The sequence below is a fragment of the Hippocampus comes genome, unplaced genomic scaffold, assembly GCF_001891065.2.
Source record: "Hippocampus comes isolate QL1 unplaced genomic scaffold, H_comes_QL1_v1.1 scaffold36, whole genome shotgun sequence".
In the NCBI taxonomy this organism is placed as follows: domain Eukaryota; kingdom Metazoa; phylum Chordata; class Actinopteri; order Syngnathiformes; family Syngnathidae; genus Hippocampus; species Hippocampus comes.
Genome location: NW_017805695.1, coordinates 4,336,868 through 4,357,130, shown reverse-complemented (window position 1 = coordinate 4,357,130; position 20,263 = coordinate 4,336,868). Strand labels below are relative to the sequence as shown.

The 20,263-nt window shown below is 41.4% G+C and overlaps 1 protein-coding gene across 1 annotated transcript in view; it reads left to right on the top strand.

Moving 5' to 3' along the window:
- The first annotated feature begins 4,122 nt into the window (after window positions 1-4,122).
- hs3st1l1 (heparan sulfate (glucosamine) 3-O-sulfotransferase 1-like1) overlaps window positions 4,123-20,263 on the top strand; it is a 33,110-nt gene continuing 16,969 nt past the window's right edge. Inside the window, exon 1 of the mRNA XM_019881859.1 lies at window positions 4,123-4,350. The gene's annotated coding sequence lies outside the window, so the exon portion shown is untranslated. The remainder of the gene's footprint in view (window positions 4,351-20,263) is intronic.

The window sequence follows — 20,263 nt, the reverse complement described above, 5'->3', positions numbered from 1 at the left end:
TTTGCTGTCAACCTACATGGGGAATTGCTTTGAGCGAAGCAGAGGAACGGCTCCTCCGTCAGTTGAAAAAAAAAAAAACACCGTTAGTTGATCTGGTGGCCGGTGGTTGTGTTGGCTGCTAAGTGCGATCTTGGTTGACAGCTCTGAACAATGCACACATCAGATACGGCAACTTCCTCACTTGCTATTATTCATGCTGGCTCCTCTTTTTTCCTCTGTCCCAACCAGTGTTGCCTCTAAGATGCGCATGTGAGCAATTGCGCTCTGCACTGACCCTCTCAGCACACACTGTGACTTTAAGTGCCCACCATGCACACACATTCCATTTCTAAACTCATTCCCTCATTTCCAAAAAATGTCATCTACAAACAGAACACCACACCATTCCCACTTCCCTTACAGTTTCAGTATTGGAAGGGTGCACACTCAACTGTTCTACAATAGTTTGAAGCATACTGTACATTGACACACATAGACTCACATTCACACTGACGAAACTGACACGCGGACGCCAGAGAAAAGCTGGGATCGTTTTTTTTTTTGTTTTTTGCGGGTGAATGACTGAGATGATATGGGGTTTAGGAGAGTCTGAAGGACAGGTGTTCAAAAGAGGAAGGGGGTTGGATGGTGATAAAGGTGTCTTTATGGATTTTCTGTGGATGGCAGCAATCCCACCGCCACGGTAGTCGGGACGTTAATTATTTAGCCGCTCGGGTGTGGAATTTGACTTAAAGATGACGACCTGAAAAGCCGACATGCATACATAAAGCGCACCGGATTGCAAGGCGCAGTGTCGATTTTAAAGAAAATTAAAGGCTAGTAGGTGCGCCTTATCGTCTGAAAAAAATGGTAAATCAATCTCGAAACCCGTACATATGCTGATAAAGGACATCAAAAAGCACTAAAAGAACAAAAGGTTGACACATAACAACACCAAATACAGACATATTTTAGCTTCTGTAAACTGAACTGCCATAGTTTGGACATTGTTGTATGTAATGATTACCTTTCCAATCAATCATGAAGAAGCACCAGTCCGTTACTCTGCTCACATTAAAATATTAATGAAACTCTGAATCCTATCTACTGTATTTTATATTATTAGGCCCTTCTGGATTAATTTCGACAAATAGAGTGAATGCAGTTGCTATTGAAACACTGTAAAAATAATCAAATTACAAAAGAACAGCACCACAAATGGCAACAGCGTGACGCAGTGGTTCTTTGTTGTTGATTGAAAATGGTACTGCGAAAGGATGGCCAGCCACGAGGCCGTACATGTGTTTGTAAGGACCCTTGGGAGAGGCGTCACTTGTTAAAACATGAGTCGAGATCGCTAATGCACTTGGATGATCAGAATGACTCACCTTTGTTCGACATGGAGGAGGTAGACTGACACAGTTGGTTGACATATGCACGTGTACCGTATGTGATCCGGCCAGTGTGCCAAAGAACTGGTTCTAGGCTTTAGAGGTTAAAATGCATATTAGGGTGACTCCTACTCATTTTGTTCTATGACAAACAATATCATCGGTGAGATGGTGAAAGGACCCCTGGTACAGGTGACACTTTCAATCTTTGGATGGGTGAAGCCCTCGCGTGACGCCGAAGGGGATGTTATAGTGTATGTAATCAGGCTACATTGTGATGGTCAGTGTAAAAGTATTTCATCCCAAAAGACCTGGTTCAAATTTGGGTTGCGGAAAACGCTGTTCAGATCTAACCGACACGTATTTCAATTTCTGCAGTGTCTTAGTACAAATCTCTCCGCAGCAGTTAACACAAGACAGAGCTGGTGAATTCCCATGCGGTGTCTCTCGTCTCCCAGCCTTTTGTAGCACTCACAGAGGGGCATCATTGTATTGACAGATAAAGGACGATGACATGCTGTGATGAAGAAGAGTCACTTATTCTTGAAGCAGCATGTCACATATGGTACATGCATACCGTTGGGAGGATCCACTACAAACATATTAGGTTCCCTCAGCTAACAAGACATCCGTCCTCTGTGTGCTTTCGGATTGAACTATCTGTACAAGCTGATGCAAGTTGCCCAGGGATTCGGAAACTATGCTCAGCTTTATCTGCTTCATGAAAATTTCATCATCAGGAGTGTTTTTCTTTTTTCTTTCAATTTACAGGCTGGGATGGGACAAGGCTGAACTGTGTCTATTATGTCGACTAGATTTCAGCCTGTTTGCAATCAGAGTTGTGCCACCCATTGGTGTTGAATATACTTGAACTGTAGCATTAGGATGCTAAAATATATATGAATTTAACAAATAAGGTGCTAGCATCCCATATATTACTGAGAAATGGACAAAAGTCTGGATCTGAAGTATGCCAGCAAAAAAAAAAAAAAAAATCAAGAATTAAAAATATATATATATATATATCGTTTCTACATGTGTGAGAAGATGAACGATTTGGTTGCACTCTCTCAAATTTTAGGGGCAAGATGCCACCGTTTTGGGGCAATCTGGAGCCCTGTTAATTATATTTCATGTAAGAGTCTGTTTATCAAAGCCTCTGAGTCAGCATGAAAAGTTCATTTTGAGCATGCAGCGAAGGAGCTCATCGCTGTAAATGTAAAGCAGGTGTCTGATAGAAGATTGAGCACATTTACATTCAAAACATTACTCATTGTTTTTTTTTTTTTTTTTTTTTGCTATACCCAATTCCACATCCTCAAGATATAATTGGCATTGTCAACCTTCAGCAGGCCTTACCAACACCATGCATTTGTAGGCCATCAGAGATGATCCCTGACTTCCTCGCTGTGTCCGACGGGCCTACTAAAATATAAATGAACCCTTCACTTGCCCTCTATTTGGCTTCTCTTATGTTTTTAGCCATCCATCTGCTGCAACATTTTCAGGCAGGAAGTCATCAGTGTTTTTGATCAGGTTGTTAGATACACACTGACCCGTCATAAAATGCTCTGAGGTATATCAACACATTTCTTTTTCAGAATCCCATTCTGACATTGTGCACTTTCCCTCTTTCCAAAGTGTGTTCCCAGAGTCTGCATGAGCAGTATGCTGGCCTTATTGTTTGTCATGTTCCAATTGCATTAGAACGTATTGTGTCCGTAGACGTATCGGATCGCCTTAAATTCTTTTTTTATTATTATTGTATTGTTGGCAGTATGTTATGTATTACATTGCTGCATTACATCTGTGCTTTTTTTTCTTGGTATAGCCATACCATACAATTCACTGTGCAATATGATATAAACTGTAGGTTATGAACAGAACTGGTGACAAATGTTAACCTCGGTGGAATCTAAACCTCACTGGAGTCAAATTCATTCTACAGCCTGGACGGAAACTGCACTGCTACTCCTGAATCTGTGATTTGACTTCCTGATGGACAGCCCTTCCACAACCACTAAATACACTTAACAAGGAGTGAACACAGGAGGTGCTCAGGTGAAATTTGAACCCTCAACCATATTGACCGTGAGTCGTGCTACCCACATGTCCCACAGTTTTGACTTTTTTATGCTTTTGTCTCATATATGAGACCACCAGGATGTCTGTTTTCAAAATATTTTCATTGGTCGGAAATAACTGTGATTTTGAACTGTCTGTTTTGTGGATATTAAAAATTATTCGATATGTAAAAAAGCTGTGCTCTGATTTGGGTCTCTTTTGTCTCTAATTTGATATGGAAAACAGCTCCTATTGATAGCTGCCAATATGTATGTGTGCTTTTTTCGGCTGGCCAACGCTTCTAGCTCCAAGGGAAAGCAAGCTTGAGGAAAACAAATGATTTTGTTTCCTGATTTGTGGTAAGTAAACATACAATTATATAAAAGGTGATTTTCCATTTTAATGTGACTTCCTTGCACTAAAACATGCATGTTGATCTCAGGATTGTGGTTGATCGTAGAGGCATCACCCATAAGTGAAGAGAGAACCTTGACCTGCCAGTACTCGCCCCCCCCCCTCCAGTCTGACACTTTTCTCTCATTCTCTGTCTGTCTCTCTCGCTCTCTCTCTTTCTCTCTATGGTTCCGTCCCTCTCTCTCTCTCTCTCTCTCTCTCTCTCTCTCTCTCTCTCTCTCTCACTCACTCCCCCCCTCCCACCCCCACCTCCTCTAGTTCCACGCGTGTCTGTGCACACATGCGTCAGAAGGAGCAGTGGTAGCGTCTCGACTCCCTTTCTCAACTGCATTCGTCTACCAATCAGAGAAACGACAGGAGCAACGGACCATTTCTTTTTCTTACCGTTTTCGTGTGCAAAAGTGCGTTCCATGTTTTGGCATGATCTTCATCCCCATCATCAACATCAACGCCGGAAAGCAAAAAAAAAAACACCAAGAGACGCGCTGACATCGTCACCGAGGTAACCACTTTTTCCACACCTTTCTGGCTTTGTGAAATATACACTGCGCGGTGTCTTGCACGTGTTTGTGACAACACCCGTGGGTTGAAATTGTTGCCCAACAATACACACAGGTGAGTGATTTCTCATCAAGAAGAAAGACAATTCTGAATCGCCTTGAAACAAGCCATTTCTTCAATTACAAAAACGACCCATCATTTATATTTCCTGACTCCATATCAATAAATTCCAAGGAGATCACATATTCATCTCTGTTACTGTACAGCCGTCGATGTTCCAGGTGAAGTGACCTTGATGCACTCCTACTTCTCCTTCTGCAGCATCCAGTCTCGGTCTGGTGTTTGACCCAAGTTCTGAAATTGCAACAGCCACTTGTTAACGTCATGAAAGTCAATTGCCACAGGCTGTGCAATTCACCTTTGATTATAACCATGTGGGTGTTAACTTATGGAATTTGTCAAAGGCAAAAAGTCATTGTCTGACTGGAGCAGATTGTATGATGAAATTGCAATGAAATACTGTGGCTTTTATGTATAGCAATTATATCCCAATGGTATAATTTGATGGCCATTTTTTTCTTGGTCTAACGCCAATTGTTTCACGTTTTTTTAAGCTTCTGAAGGTGGAGCGTATGTTATTAATGTTCTGGCAATAACTGGGCTGCAGACTGCCAATTAGGAGAGTTAATACGTCTTTCCATTGGACAATGGCTGGCTTAAACCTTAAAAATGAATACAGTATACTGTAAAAAGGAGCGTGTGCACTCAAACTCTTATCCGGGGTAATGATTGGCCTCCAATTTGTTTTTATTTCCAAACATTTTTTTCACAAAGGAATTGATTGACAGCACAGTGGACAAGTGGTTTCTTATCTTATTTGCTGCCTCACAGTTTTGAAGATCTGGGTTCAATTCCACCGAAGTGGAGTTTGCATGTTTTCCCCGTGCTTGTGTCGGTTTTTCACTGGCTACCCCGACCTCCTCCCGTGCACATTCTATTAACAACATGATGTGTGATAGATTAATTGAAGACTCTAAATTGTCCATCAGTGTGAATTTGAATGTGAGTGGTTGTTTGTCTACATGTGCCCTGTATTGACTTGCAATTTGTGTGGTATGCCTTGCCACATGCTCAAAGTCAGCTGCGATCGGTTCCAGCTCACCTGCAATGCCTTAATGAGCACACGCTCCATTGAAAACAGATAGGAAAAATGGAGATACACGGAGGTAGGCAATTTACAACATTTTGCCAGTCCGCCATTCATTACTGGCGGCATGTTGGTCCACTACATAACAGTGCAAAGGTCTGGGGTTCAATTGCTGCTTTCCTGTGTGGAGTTTGCACGGGGTTTCTCCTCCGCGTACTCCAGTTTCCTCCCACATTCCGAAAACATGCATGGCAGGTTTATGAAACATTCTAATGTGTCCCTATGTGCGATTGTGAGTGTGGATTGTTGTTGTTTCTCTATGTGTACCCTGCGATTGGCTGGCAACCGGTTCAGGGTGAACCCATACTGCTCAAAGACTGCTGGGATAGGCTCCAGCACACCCACGACCCTTATGAGGATTAGCGGATTAGAAAATGGATGGATGGATGGGCATCAAGTCCTGCTGTGTGAACGTAGCCTGTCTGACCGCAACATCGAGCTGATGGGATGAAAACTACACGTAAATGTAATATTCTGCACCTCACCCTTATTTCCGCGGACTGCTTTCAATTCCGTGCAGAGCTTTGAAATGCAGGTCAAAAATCCAGATTCCTAAATTTACTGACTCTAGTTTTCAAGAGATATTTTTCTCATTCTTTTAGAATAAGAGTTTTTAAATGCAACAAAAAGTCAAAGTAAAAACAGTGGAACCCATGCTTTTAAATTCCCTCAGATATGGTGCGATACACCGGTGGTTGCCGTAGCATTAAGCATGACAGCGCTTCACACTTTAAGGTTTTGTTTGCCTTTCACGTCAACATTTTGGTCAGCTTCTGAACTGTACTATTTAGAGGTCTTCCACTGTACAAGAATGTGTGTGAAATAAATGAACATATCTACATATTTTTCCAAAGGGGCTGTGTTTCAGGAGTGTAAAACTGACCAATAAATTTAAACGTGGGAACTACAAATATTTCATACACGGGCTGATGAATAAGTGCAGAAGTTCAAGCTGAAAGCGACGTCACTCTCATTAATTTCATACCCGAGTGATTCTCTTGAATAGAGCATCTGTTTATTGGAAGCTAAAATGGGATACTTTGTTTTCACTGTCCTGGTACTAAGTATGATGAGTGATGTTTGAGAGAAAGCAATATTTCCCTACATTAAGCAACACATCCTGTTGCATTTCATTCCAAACTACTAAAGTATAGCAAGATAAATAATACCTTCAACAATTTTGGGCACCTCTCTGGATTCTTACCTACCGAGAGAGTGGCATAGGACCAAAATGTGGAACTACACACACACACTGTAGTCCCAATGGTATCTTAAATTTATCTTCAAAGCACACACCAAAAAGCAAGAAAACAAAATACATGATCCCCTCCATCGCTTTGTTTACTGTGACACTGTCACACTATTCATCTTGCTCGTTGCAGCTATCTGCAGCTCGCCTACACACCCCGTGGTAAAAATTGAAGCCAGATCAAGCTTTCCCATTTGAAATCATAATGCGGCGAACTGAGCTCATCTGTACGGCTTGGTGTAACTTGACTTAAATTTGAACAAGCCTAAAAATGTAAAAAAAATAAAATAAAATGGCAACTGGCTTAATGGATTAAGATCTTGGGTCAGAGGATGTTACACTCCAAAATGTGAGGAGAGCCTTTATGTGGCAAGAATATAGAGAGAAGAGGACGTAGCAGGAAAATCGGTTTTCACTGAGTTATTTGCTGTTTATTTGATGGACTTGATCCAGATGGCTCCACTTCAGCAACGAATGGGCTCAGAGAAGGAAATTAAAAAAACAAAACAAAAACAACATTTTTCCCTCTCAATGTTTTTCTAATCAAGAGCAATTGAAAATTACAAGGGAATGGGATTAATATTTGATGAAGCTTTGTTTGTTCAATTAAGGAATGAACACTATTAGCTGCGGTATACAGAGATATTTGTTAAAATGCTAATTAATTCTGTTGGTTTATTCATCAAGATGGGGGGAAAAAAGATTTCTCACGGAAGAACAACAAAGGGCCTTTTGCTCAACAGTTTGAATGACTCATTTTCAAGGCTTTGACTTAAAATATAGAAATATGTGGGACATTTGAAATGATTTAGATTTTGAGTGTATGAGTTGATCAATAAAATATTGAGAAGATAACATTTTAAACATTTGTATGCCTTTATGGCAACGTATGGTACCATTTTTCATCTTCTAGCTCAGTGACTGCTTTTACTAATAATTTGAATCATATTACATTTTTTTTAGTTTGGAATTTTGTGACGTGTATTATATCAAATAACGTCCATTTTCGTATATGGAAAGCTATAAATATGTATATATGATTATGTTGCTGTGAGTCTTCACAGTCCATTGGCGCGGATTACAGGACGGCGGGGGGCATGTCATCGGCCAGTGGAGGTCTTCTGCGCAGAAGCGGAATGATTTGCATTTCATGAGCTAACAGCCAATCAGCGTGATCGGCATTTTGCATACCGCAATTGATGGCACAGTCATTCAAATCTTATCAAAAAAGCACAATGGCTGTTACTTCTTCACAATCCTAACCACTGCTTTTTAATTAAGTGTGTTCCTTCTTGTGTTTTGAATATGTTTAGCATTTTATTTCATGGAACAGTGACACTGATTGGTCTCACATACAATGACTTCTCAGCCATTTAAGCTGCTGACTATTTCATAAGAATAAGTGGAGTTGGTAAAAGAGAGTCCTTGGACTGTGGACACATCTTTGATTGATGTGTGACTTTTTCTAGGCAAGTGGAAAGTGAATGACATAATGAAGCAATGAATCAGATACTCTTGGTGATTCTTTTTTCTTGTGGTCCCAAAATTCTAACCAGTCACAAGGCTCCGCAGCTGTAACAATATTATGAAAATATAATGAATATCTCATCAGATTACTTCGCTACTGCCTGAATGTAATGCATGACAGTAATGCCGTAGGCAGTTTTACAGAGTGGCAAAAGGTGGCAGCTGCAAACTTGACTAAACGTTTTGCCACCCTATGTTGGCAATGAATCTATCAATATTAAATTTAAAAAATATATCACAAATGTTCCTTATGTTGTCTCCATAGTGTGTATAAAAAGTGTGTCCAGCGGCGGACGGCCCCTCCAGTCCACAGGTCGATCTCCAGCGCCAGAGAGGCTGCGAGCAAGCGTCCTCCGATTGCGGGTCAAGGCTGCCACTCAGTCGGTGTAGTGGTGGGTTGATCGAGCACGTAGTTGGGCAAGGAGGCCACACGTGGTGCATATTTCTCGGAGTCGTCCCGGAGGCATACGTGGAGCCCCACGCATTGGCCAAAGAGGCTGCTCACGGTGCTTGTTTTTCGGTTACCCAGCTCAGGGAGTCGCCCCGTAGGCAAACTGAATTGAAAAATTCCCATCGAGCACCGGGCGGAATGGCCTGCGTGTTGCCCCTTTGTCAAGCCGAGCAACAAGTTGTGGATAAAGGGTACATAAAAACTAATTCCTCGGTTTAATGTACAGTAGTTTTCAGTGCTTTTTCTTAATCTCACTTCCCTGTTTTATACATTTCTACTGTAGAAGACTGAAATATGTTTGCACATATTCATTTTTGTATTTCGAGAGAGTTTCACACTTTTCATGGTGCAAGTGAGCACAGTGTATACAGTAGTTTTTGGTACCATTTTAAAATACACTCAACCTAAAAAGTTTTAGGTCACAGTATTGCCTCTAATTTAAGTTGCACCATCATCAAGCTGCAATGTTCAATCAAAATTGAATGTGCTATCTTAATTGTGTTTTTTTTTTTTTTTTAGTTTGCACATACCTCAAATAATTCCGACTGCAAGCCAATGATGGCTATGCGAGACTAGGTGCATGCTTAGTGTGATATGCTACAATTTACATACGATGCGATCACTCGACTAATAGCACCTGCTGTCGGTGATGAGTCTACTCGCAAAAAAACCGTTTGTCCCAACAAAACAAACCCATAGCCGACAATGACTGGGTTGGTGTGCAACATCAACCCTTTAATGCACAAATAATGACAACTTCTAACCTCATAACATGATAGGTTGTCCACTGTAGTGACCGCTGTCCCCGAAAGGGTTACGCTGTTATTCACATGACATGCGGAAAATGTGTGAGGGTATGCAGAAAATTCAACCTGAATTAGAAGTGTATGTGTGTGTGTGTGTGTGTGTGTGTGTGTGTGTGTGTGTGTGTGTGTGTGTGTGCGTGCGTGCGTGCGTGCGTGCGGGGTGTAACCTCTGCCCTCCCACCTGAACCTCCTGGCACCACCTTGCCACCCCAGGTACTGTCTCCAACCGTCAGTGAGTCACGCGTTAACCCAAAACTCTGTGTATAGTATAATGGAATTTAATTTAATTTTCTTTTTATAAGCTTGGTCCCCGTCCCCCCACAGTTCCAGCATCCCATCTGCTCCCCTGTCACCGTCTGATCATTTGCCATCACCACAACTGGGCCATCGAGATATGAGCTAGTTGCTGTGAATAATGTGGGTCAAAGAAGACTGGGTGAGCATGTGCCACGAGTGTTAAAATAGAATTGTAAATAAAGAGTACAAGAACAAAGAGTAGGAACTAGAAGGAGTAGGAACGAGTGGCGTACTCGGTGGAAGAAATGTAATAAGACTTCAGCCTGGGGAAAACCTATAAACAAAAAAAACGTTCAAAAGATTCTTCTAACATCATATAATGTACATTCCAGATGCTGTACTGGCATTCTTTGAAATTTGGGGCAACTAAAAGGTGATTTTTTTTTTCCTTCAAAGATACCACACTAAAAATACAGTCGTATAGTGTATTTTTTTAAATTAATTATTAATTAAATATATATATATAGTTTTTACTGCAATTCATAAATTTGGACTATGTCGCAGCAGGACAGGCTATTGTTTTCAAGTACATTGGTGCGGGGTGGACATACATACTGTCGACAGAAACTGCAATGAGACAGTGATCACGCCAATGTTTGCTGGGAAATAGTCCTACTTACTGTCATATTACCGGTAGTACTCAACTTTTTGTCAGATTTTCATCCTGAGAACACTAAGTGCCTTAAAAACCAAAACAATCCACTGCGTATGAAAGAAGCTCTTTAAATGGACTCAAAACATATTTTTGTACAATACGGCTGTGCAGACTGATTGAGGCATTACAGACATGTTGCATACATGGTTTGCTCACTGCCTTGGCTTGACTGTCTCAAAATAGTTGTTGTTTATTTGACTGCCTAGTGCAGTCATTCTTGAATTTGAGACAGAACAACAATTCATTTTGCTGACCCGCCTCTCAAATACGACGTATCCATACACCCCTGGCTTCTTGTTAAACACAAGACATCCGCTGTCACGAGTTTGGTGATTGACTTTGACCACAGCTAATTATAGCTGCAGGGTTTATTTGATTCGGCTTTGAGCCTGCAGCTTGATGTATGATTCCAGCACCGAGCAGCAGCGGACCGACTTCTTGAATTAGCATGTTGACAACCATGATGAGATTTTTTTACAACAGCGCTCAGGTAAAATCAATACCACTGCATTGTGTCATGCAGCAGTACGATTGTGGGGTGTTTCATAAGTTGCCATGTTCTCCATCCTGCCTCCCCGGGCTCGTCACTGATCGCGTTTAACATCAGCCTTGTGGGGGGAAATTAGAGGATTAGCAGCAACTGCACACTTAGGCCCCGTGTATCTTCCAGGCTTCCAAATCCAGTGCAAGCCATTGTTATTTTAAGTCGCTTGGCAATTGAGTGCGGAGGCAGGCTCTAATTGTTCCTCGGAGTGGAAAAGAAGCTTGCGATTTGGAGCTACCTCTCCTGCTATTTATTCTCCATCAAGATGTGAAACTGTGCATCTGAGAGAAGCCGACTGCCAGGACCTCTCACTCCAATACTCGCTTCATACATAATAAATAAGTCACTGTTAGTTACAGTACAGCAGTATAACTAGGCTAATGCCCAGATTTGCATATTTGTGCTGAATTCCATAATTCATGAGAGTGCAGCAGGCAGGAATCCGTGGCACTAAGGCCTTTGTCCATATGCTGCACATCAGTTGCAGAATCATATCCACCATGTGCACCAACAGAGCCACATCAAAAGCAGAAGTGGTGCTGTCACAGACTCTTGGATGCTGCATCTTCATCAACAAAAGCCTCCGAGTCTGAACTCAGCCAATCGGGCAGAGTCAGACTCAAGCTTTTAACAGTTTGATAGATGACTTCAGTATTCAGAAAGCAGAGGAGCACTCGGGAGAGCACAGAGCTCGACCAAAGCTCAACATCCCCAAAACGTTTGAATGAAAAATAGTGACACTGCAGCACTGTCAGCCCTATCAGCTGGCCGCCGCCCCCTTTGGCCCTGCTGCAAATGAGAATATTTTCTGTTGAGAGATAGAAATTCTGAGGATTTTGACGATTTCAATTGAAAACAATGGCTCTAAACAATTAATCTTAGATTATCAAAATCATGGTCGATTAATTAATTAATCGATTAGTTCGGTGTATATTGATTCATCGGTGCACCTTTAGTAGACTAATACCATCTTATAAAAATAAAAAAAGCAGTAAAGGTCAAAGCATACGTCACGTCCTTGTGGTTTTCACCTTGGTGGAGGGAATCATGAAAAGAGAATTTGAGTGGATGTAGTGAGACAACAGAAGGCGAGGTCTAGGGCTGTAGCATATCACCTCCTCCCCAGATTCTCACTAATGATGATTTTGCAAGCGATACATATGCACACACGAAGACATTCTCGCTTGCCTGCACAACACTTAAGCTGAAACATATCTGAGAGCAAGAGCAGCAGCATGTCAGCCAGGGTGAGGACGATTTTGGAACAAAAAGAGGACTGACAACTCGAACCACGGGAGGGGTTGGAGCTCTACAAAGCCATCAGTGAAATTATTTGAAAAGTTGTGAACAAAAAGAAAACCTCTGTAGAGTATGATAATGACCGCATTAACATAACATGGGATTGACTGAATTTTGAGGCCGGCTATAAATCAGCAAGCAAGAGTTTTCCTGCGGCTGAATCACATCAAAAGCCGTGAGAAAAAAAAAATAATACTGTAGCAAGCTTGACATACGTTTTGGAAATTCCTTGCGTTGCAAATATGTCATCAGCCGCTCCGGACGTGCGCAACACTGTTCCATCTAACTCACTGTAACACTTTAAAGGTGAGCATGTTCTTCAAATTCTTGTACAATATAAATCCAACAAAAGCAATTTCATCAGAATTCTGTGCCAATGACTGAACGCATGTTTGGAAGTCGGTTAATAAAAATGGGAACATTGGTGATGACATGCGGCATGAGAGAATTTTGTTCGCCTCACCTTCCATTTCGAAGTTTAATAAAGCTTTACCATCATGCGATGGTAGATTAAGATATGTATTCATTTGTTCTCCAGCTGTCTGCGGTTTTCCTTTTCCGAGCCATGTCATATTTGGCAGATTAATGGTGGCTGTCCCTTCCAGCGGGCAATCACGACCCCGTCTGGAGGAGAGAGATTTGTTTGGATTCAGAGGCCCCTGCAAGGCTAAGCTGTAAATACCGGTTCCGACTGTGTGGGCGTGTGCAGTTTTCATGAAGCTGAGAAAAGCAAATGATGACGATGATGTTATTCATCACAAAGATTAAAGTTTGTGAAATGTGGTCTCCATTTGCCCAGTGACCTAATAGGTGAGTGATAAATAAATCAATTTAGCTTTAACTCTACACAGACATTTTAAAACAAACCTTGGAGATTAAATCTTTAGGAGTTTTAACTGCATTAAGGTGCATTTAGGTTGTAATTGTGCATTCAAAGGAGCTCTTCACTAAATCTATAATTTGCGAAGCAGTGGGTTCGAGAAACATTTGTAAATACACACTATTAAAACAAAATAAAAATAACAAACACACACAGGCTGAATACCAAACACACTCCACTTGGCTTTAGCACAACCCAGGTGAAATTCTGTTCTTGCGTCTTTCGGGTCACAACCCTGAGTCATTCTGTGCAGAAAGAGGCTATCACTGAAAAAATAACTGATTTCCAAATAGTGTCGGGCCTTTTACACCTTAACAGCCAGTAAGCACCCAGCAAATTTCCCATCCTAACACACTCAGATGAAGATATATGGAGGAACCTCCAGAGCGAGATAGCTGAGCTGCATTAATCAGAATCAGAATCATCTTTATTGGCCAAGTATGTAGAACACACAAGGAATTTGTCTCCGGTATTACAGGCTGCACTCGTATCATCATAAACAAGGACATGACAAATAAGTATGGAAGGACATTCCGTAATGTAAGGGTACCATTGTGCGGTGGTACCACTCAATGACAGCTGTGAGACAATGTGCAAAGTATCAAGCAGAGCTAAAGTGATCCGTGGTAGAATACAATGCTATAACAGTTGTGCAATTGGTGCAGAAAATCATTGCACCATTTTAAAGTGACCAGTAGCAGTATTTGAAGTAGAAGCGTGCAATTATGCAGACGCTTTAAAGTGTCTGGTGCCGTGGAATACAGATCAGTGACAGTGGTTCAATGATGTCTCACGCTCACGTTGATTGAGGAACATTTGGAGCATTGTCTTCAGAGGTTGTGCTTGGGAGCTGTCCCTCGCACTGAAGGAGACTCTTCGTCTTGTTTGAGCTTTGGTGAGATGTAGCCCTCCCAACCGCCACCTCGAAGCTGATTGCAGCCCATCCCAAACTTTAAATTGATTTTTCAAACTTTTCAATTTTCCACAATGGGTAGGCCTTGTTTTACAGTAAGAACCAAAGTTAAATGCTTGTCATACTGTGGAAAACGTATGACGTTTCCATTAAAAGCTATGGAGCCTATGATTGTGAGCTTTCTATCTTTTACGTTTCACAAACACTTGAATGTTGCTACTATTTAGTTAGTGACCAAGCTATGTCTCTTGCCGTGACAAATTAGTCAGAAAAATCCTACATTTGGCAACAGAGGAACAAATAGTCTTTGGAAAAAGGGACATCATTTCATATGCTGCAGGAACGTATTGGCATCACTCATTCAGTTATTCGGGGGGCAAAAAAAAAAAAAAAAAACCTCCTCTAGATTCTGAATGTAGACTTTATTGGTGGATAAATTATATGTCCAGCAAATTAGTCTCCGAATTACTTCGCTTTCCAACTATTTCAACACTTCACTACTGGATGACACAATAACCGCTAACCCCTTAGCATTGTCATTTTTTGTTTCCATTTATTATTTTCATGTTCTGATCTTGTAGCAATGAATGCTGATATAATAATTGCTTTTTTATTACCCTGCAAGAGAAGTAAAATTGAATAATTATTTTTTCAGTGAAATGAAACAAAACAATTCAGGCAAAAATGTTAGCAAGGCCATTTTTTTTAACTCACAGAAATGCAAAAAAATTACTAAATCCGCCATTCTTTTATCCTTCCATCTCCCTCTTGGATTGCGAGCATATTGGCATCCTCACGTTAATCTCTTAATCATGTTGTTTGGTGTTTGTATAAATCCACAGTATGTGTGAAGCAGCTGTTCAACATTTTTGTGTCTCTTCTCCTTGGCAAATAATGAGCCGTGGTAATTCTTATCAATTATTATGATTTTTCTTTTCTATCCCTGTAGCTATTTTGTTTGTATCCTCTTGGCATGCAAGCCATGGTCATGATATCGTATTCCATCTTTTCCTCTGCATTAAGCCTAACACAGTGGTGAACACGGCAATTATGAAACATTAGTAACACACTGGAGCAGTGTGCAGCTTTCAGGGTCCTGTGGCACAAATGGGGCGCTTTGAGGCTTTTTTTTTCCAAGGGCACCACAAATCTGAACGGACGGAGCCCCTAAGGCAGGGGTGTCAAACTCATTTTTTTGTCGCGGGGCACTTCGGAGTTACGGCTTTCCTTGGAGGGCCAATGTAAAATCGCAACGGATTTATTACCCATGACGATTTGAAATTTTGGTCCAGATTCCAGCAAGGATCATGAAAGTTGACATACATAATTTGCTCCCGCGGGCCACATAAAATGATGTGGCGGGCAGGATCTGGCCCCCGGGCCTTGACTTTAACACCTGTGCCCCAAGGGGACATGGATGAAAAAAAAAAGTTTGCGTTCCCTCGCAAAACTTTGTATTCCCTCGCAAAGAATGCGAGTTATCGCAATCTTTTTTTTATTTTTTTTTAAGGGGACGCTTTTTTAAAAATGCGCGATTTTGTACTTCCGGGTCAGCTTGGCTAATGTCCGCTTCACTCTCATGCACGGCTGATTGAGAGACGACACTACTTCAGAAAGGAGAGAATAATGGAGGAGAATCAAGAACAGGTTTCATGTCTTTGTATTTCAAGCCAATTATCAAAGTAAAATTCAATGAAACTCGCCAACGGGTGCAAACAAGCCATGTTTGTTGTTTTTAGCTACCCGGATGATGACCCGGAAGTACATCAACGCGCCTAAAAAAAAAAAAATCGCAATCTTTGCGAGGGAATGCAAAGTTTTGCGAGGGAACGCAATTTTTTTTTTCTTCCATGTCCCCTTAGGGCAGGGGTGTCAAAGTCAAATGGACGGAGGGCCAGATAAAAAATTTTGCTGCAAGCCGAGGGCCGGACTGATCGAATGTTCATTGAAAATTTTAAAAATGACCACATATTGTTTATTGAACCAAATTTAATTGACTGAAAACCTAACAAATACATTCCAATACGGTCAGATAAATAAAGCAACATTTTTTATGGCTATGTCAGTAAACTTTAATTTTCAACAGGCACAAAAAAATTTCCTTTGTATAAAAATACCCATAACATGAATGAAGAAGTAACAAGCAGCGAAAGCAAATATACTTTAATTTTTAAACTTGAACTGAGTAAAAACTCTTAGTATGTGATTGCACAGTATATTATAAGTAATATTCACTTCTTTGAGGCTGAGGCTTATACTCGGTGGTGTCTTAACTTTTCTACAAGTTCATCAATATTTGGGGTCAGGCTCTGAGCTGAGCAAATCCTCAACATTGAGTGAGGGTGTTCAGCAGTAAATCGACTTCTGTGTGATGTTTTGTTCAGCTTCATCAAAGAAAATAGTTGTTCACACACGTATGTGCTGCCAAACTTTCGACAACGTTTGAGCAGCCTGGATGCGCAGCGGGACCACTGTGTCGGGGAGGAAACCGTCAAACTGCGCAGCACGCACTGCCGTATCTTTGCAGAAACACTGCAATTGTGTTTCTGCTAATGCTTACGTTTAAAAAGAGTTCTTTTTTTCGGGGCAAACGTCGTCACAAACTTTAAGTATACCGTTTTTAATTAAATCCCCCTTCCCCCTCCACGTCCATGTTCTTGTTTTTGTTCGCGTGTTTCGTTTCATGATGTCGTCTCAGATTACACTCTTTCAATAACGCCACACTTTCTCCGCACAGAAGACACACAAGTTTTCCAGCTACGTCCATGAACATGTACTTCGACTCCCACCTTGTTTGAAACCCCCGGTTCTCAGTGTCCACCTTCCGTTTTGCCATTTTTGATGGGTATCTGAAAGCTAATGTCACTGTTATGGGAACGACTGCTAGACTAATAAATATTTAAATAAAGCGGCCGACTGCTTGGCGCGTCACCGTTGCATTGTGGGAAATGTAGTATTGGTGCGTGTAAAAGATCTGCGGGCTCTCGGCTTGCTGCGGTCCGCGGGCCGGTTCTAATAATAAATCAATATCATCCCAGGGGCCACTGAAAACATTCTCGCGGGCCGGATTTGGCCCGCGGGCCGGCACTTTGACATAGGTGCCTTAGGGGCTCCGTAGAACGCCTGAGCAATAGCAATGTATGGGGCGTCGAGCGGGTTATCCTTGAGCGACAGGCAGCCTTGTTGAGGTATTTATGATAACCGTTTGATCAATGTTATCATAAATGCTTCATTATTCACTGCTACATGTGTAAACGTGATAGCTGCAGATTCATACTGAAGTCTATTCTCGTCAGGAAAGCAATAAAACAAAACCATCATCATTTTTAGTGGGACACTTTTTTGCACATCTGTCATTGCCATGCCAACCGACAGTACTTTTTCATTTTAGTGGCTTTAATCGCGGTGCTTTGAGAGGCAGCTTGCAAAGCACATTTGCAATTTACAGTACAGTAATGTAATTTCACTTTTCAATTGAGTTTTCAAAGCAGATTCGTCTCCGCGTGATAATCTTATGTGCTGAATAAGACACAATAAGATTACAAGGTCTAAGGTGTGATCTACTTCAGGGGTCTGCTGTGGAGCAATCAAAGGATTAGGTATGGCTTTTTGATCGCAAAAGTGTATAACTTCTGCTATTTCTGAGCTTCCAGTGAGAATCACTCAGATTTTGTTTGGTTATTTAAAGCACATACTAAAACTGTCATCAATTAACAGAAACAAAGTTAGCATGTCTGTCTCACAGACGAAAGATTCGGGGTTTGAATCTGCCTGGGTGTGTGTGGATTTCCCCGGCTAATCTAACAACAACAACAAAAATGCATGCAAGGAAGCTTCAGAATTTTCCTTCTAAGTTTAAATGTGAGTCTGAATCGTTATTTGACAGTAAGCGCCCTGCCATTGGCTGGCAACCAGTGCCAGGTGGACCCCACCTCTCACTCGTGACCTTAATGAGGACAAGCTGAATCGAAAATGATTGGATGGATACATTTTATTTCATAATGAATGTAAATATTTGAAGTATGTGAGCTCATGCCTCACAATACTTTTTATTTTGTACTTCCCAGTGCAGCAGTTACACTGGCCTGTGATTGATTCATTGCAAGACACCCTTCAAAGGGTCAGAGTCATTGCAAAGTCATTGCCCAGTAAATGAAACAATTATCTCCTGAGTTGGAGTTAAATAAGGAAAAGTGACTTGTTAAATGTCTGATTACTCCCTAATAAAGTCATCTAAACAATGACAAGCACTCATTTCCACAAGTAATTTATGCCTCTTTTCAGAACGAGCACAGCAATTACGACCGTCATTTTTCCACTGCCGTCATTTTTTCACTGAGGTACGTTGCATGTAAAAAACTTGAAGAGCACTTGTCGACGGCTGCCTATTCGGGCGCCATCTTGGAAAAAAAAAAAAAAAAAAAAAAAAAAAAAAAAAAAAAAAAAAAGAAAAGACACAAATTCACCTGTTTCGCTTCAATATGAGATGACGCTGTAACCTTGAAAAAATAAAATCTTCATCGTCAAGCCAAACACTTGATGGAAAATGCAGTGCTATTTGCTTTCTGAGCTTCAATTTTCCAGCAAGCGATGAAATGCATCTTCTCACTTGTGTGGCAGAAGCGACAGCGATTTTCAATATACAAGCAGGAACGCAAAAGGTAATCATCAATTTGCAGCTTATCCTTGTCTAATACCGATAGAGCTTCATGAGTGTTGTGGAAGTGGATAGTCATAAAATCAACCAGTTCTGTGGTCTGTAATCAAGACAATCTGACACTTCTTGCTGATCTTAAGTAAAAGTTCACATTTGTTGTTGCATGGTTTGCAACAATATACAAAATATCCCTTCATCCATCCACCCGTTATCTGAACCGCCTATCATCGCGAGGGTCGCAGGCATGCTGGATCTCTCCTCTCTCAACATGTTGCCAACCATTCACGGGGCACACACAGACAGACAACCATTCACACACACATCTAGTTTGTGCCCGGAGAAACCCCACGCAAGAAAGCCAGAGCCCAGATTCGAACTCACAACCTCTGCACTGTGAGGAGCATGTGCTAACTAGTCAGTGGTGCCGGCCCTAATCAATATAATTGTTATAATGGCAGTTATCATGATTTGAACAACCTGTCAAAAAAAAGAAGTATTATACTCTATGCACAGACTCTTGATTTTTCTCTTGGAGACATGACCATGGTGTTTTTTTGTTTTAAATTTACAATCGAGTACAAGAGCCTCCTCCCCTAATCTGGAAATTACAGTGTAATTAAATTCCTCATTTCCTCACACAATATGCACAAGATCAAGTTCATGTGATTGTAATTATTCCCAGATCAGGTATAGTCAGATACAGTAACAGCATTGTTAAATGAAAGCTGAGCTACTTTCATCTCACCACTTCTGACATTTGTTGTGTTCTATCGCACAGTGGTACTAACCAGAGGTGGGCGCGTCAGTAAATTTTGCCAGTCCATCATGCATCATTCGCCAGCAGCCAGGCCACCTGTTCTTTGTTGTCAGTCCATCATTATATCGAGACAAACCAAAACTGTAATCATCAGTCCATCACTTCATCATCGTTATTTTAACCGTGCTTCTGTGATTGCTAAATTACAGGCTGTCACCGCTATGTTAGGACCTCCAGCTAGTCCGTCATCATCAGTCCGTCATGATTTCAAGCCGAGCAAAAAGTGTAATCGTCTGTTTGAGTGTACCAATAATCCTCGGATCGAAATTGAGGAGGCTTTATGCCCCTGGTAGTGTCGCCCATGGCAACCATGTCAAAAGATGAGTGATCCCTTATGACGAACAAGAAAAATTGATTCAGTTTTGTCTTGTTCGCACACGGGTTACTGTAGCCTCTCTGTGGAGTGTGGCCGAGAGGTCGTGCCCAAAGAAGAGCGTTTGGTGGCCGGGCCTGCACCCATTGGGCCCAGTTCAGGTGGACCACCTCTACTGCCCTAAGATGGCTGCGATAGGCTCCAGCATGACAGTTGACCTTGTGATATATATATATATAGAGAGAGAGAGAGAGAGAGAGAGAGAGAGAGAGAGAGAGAGAGAGAGAGAGAGACAGAGA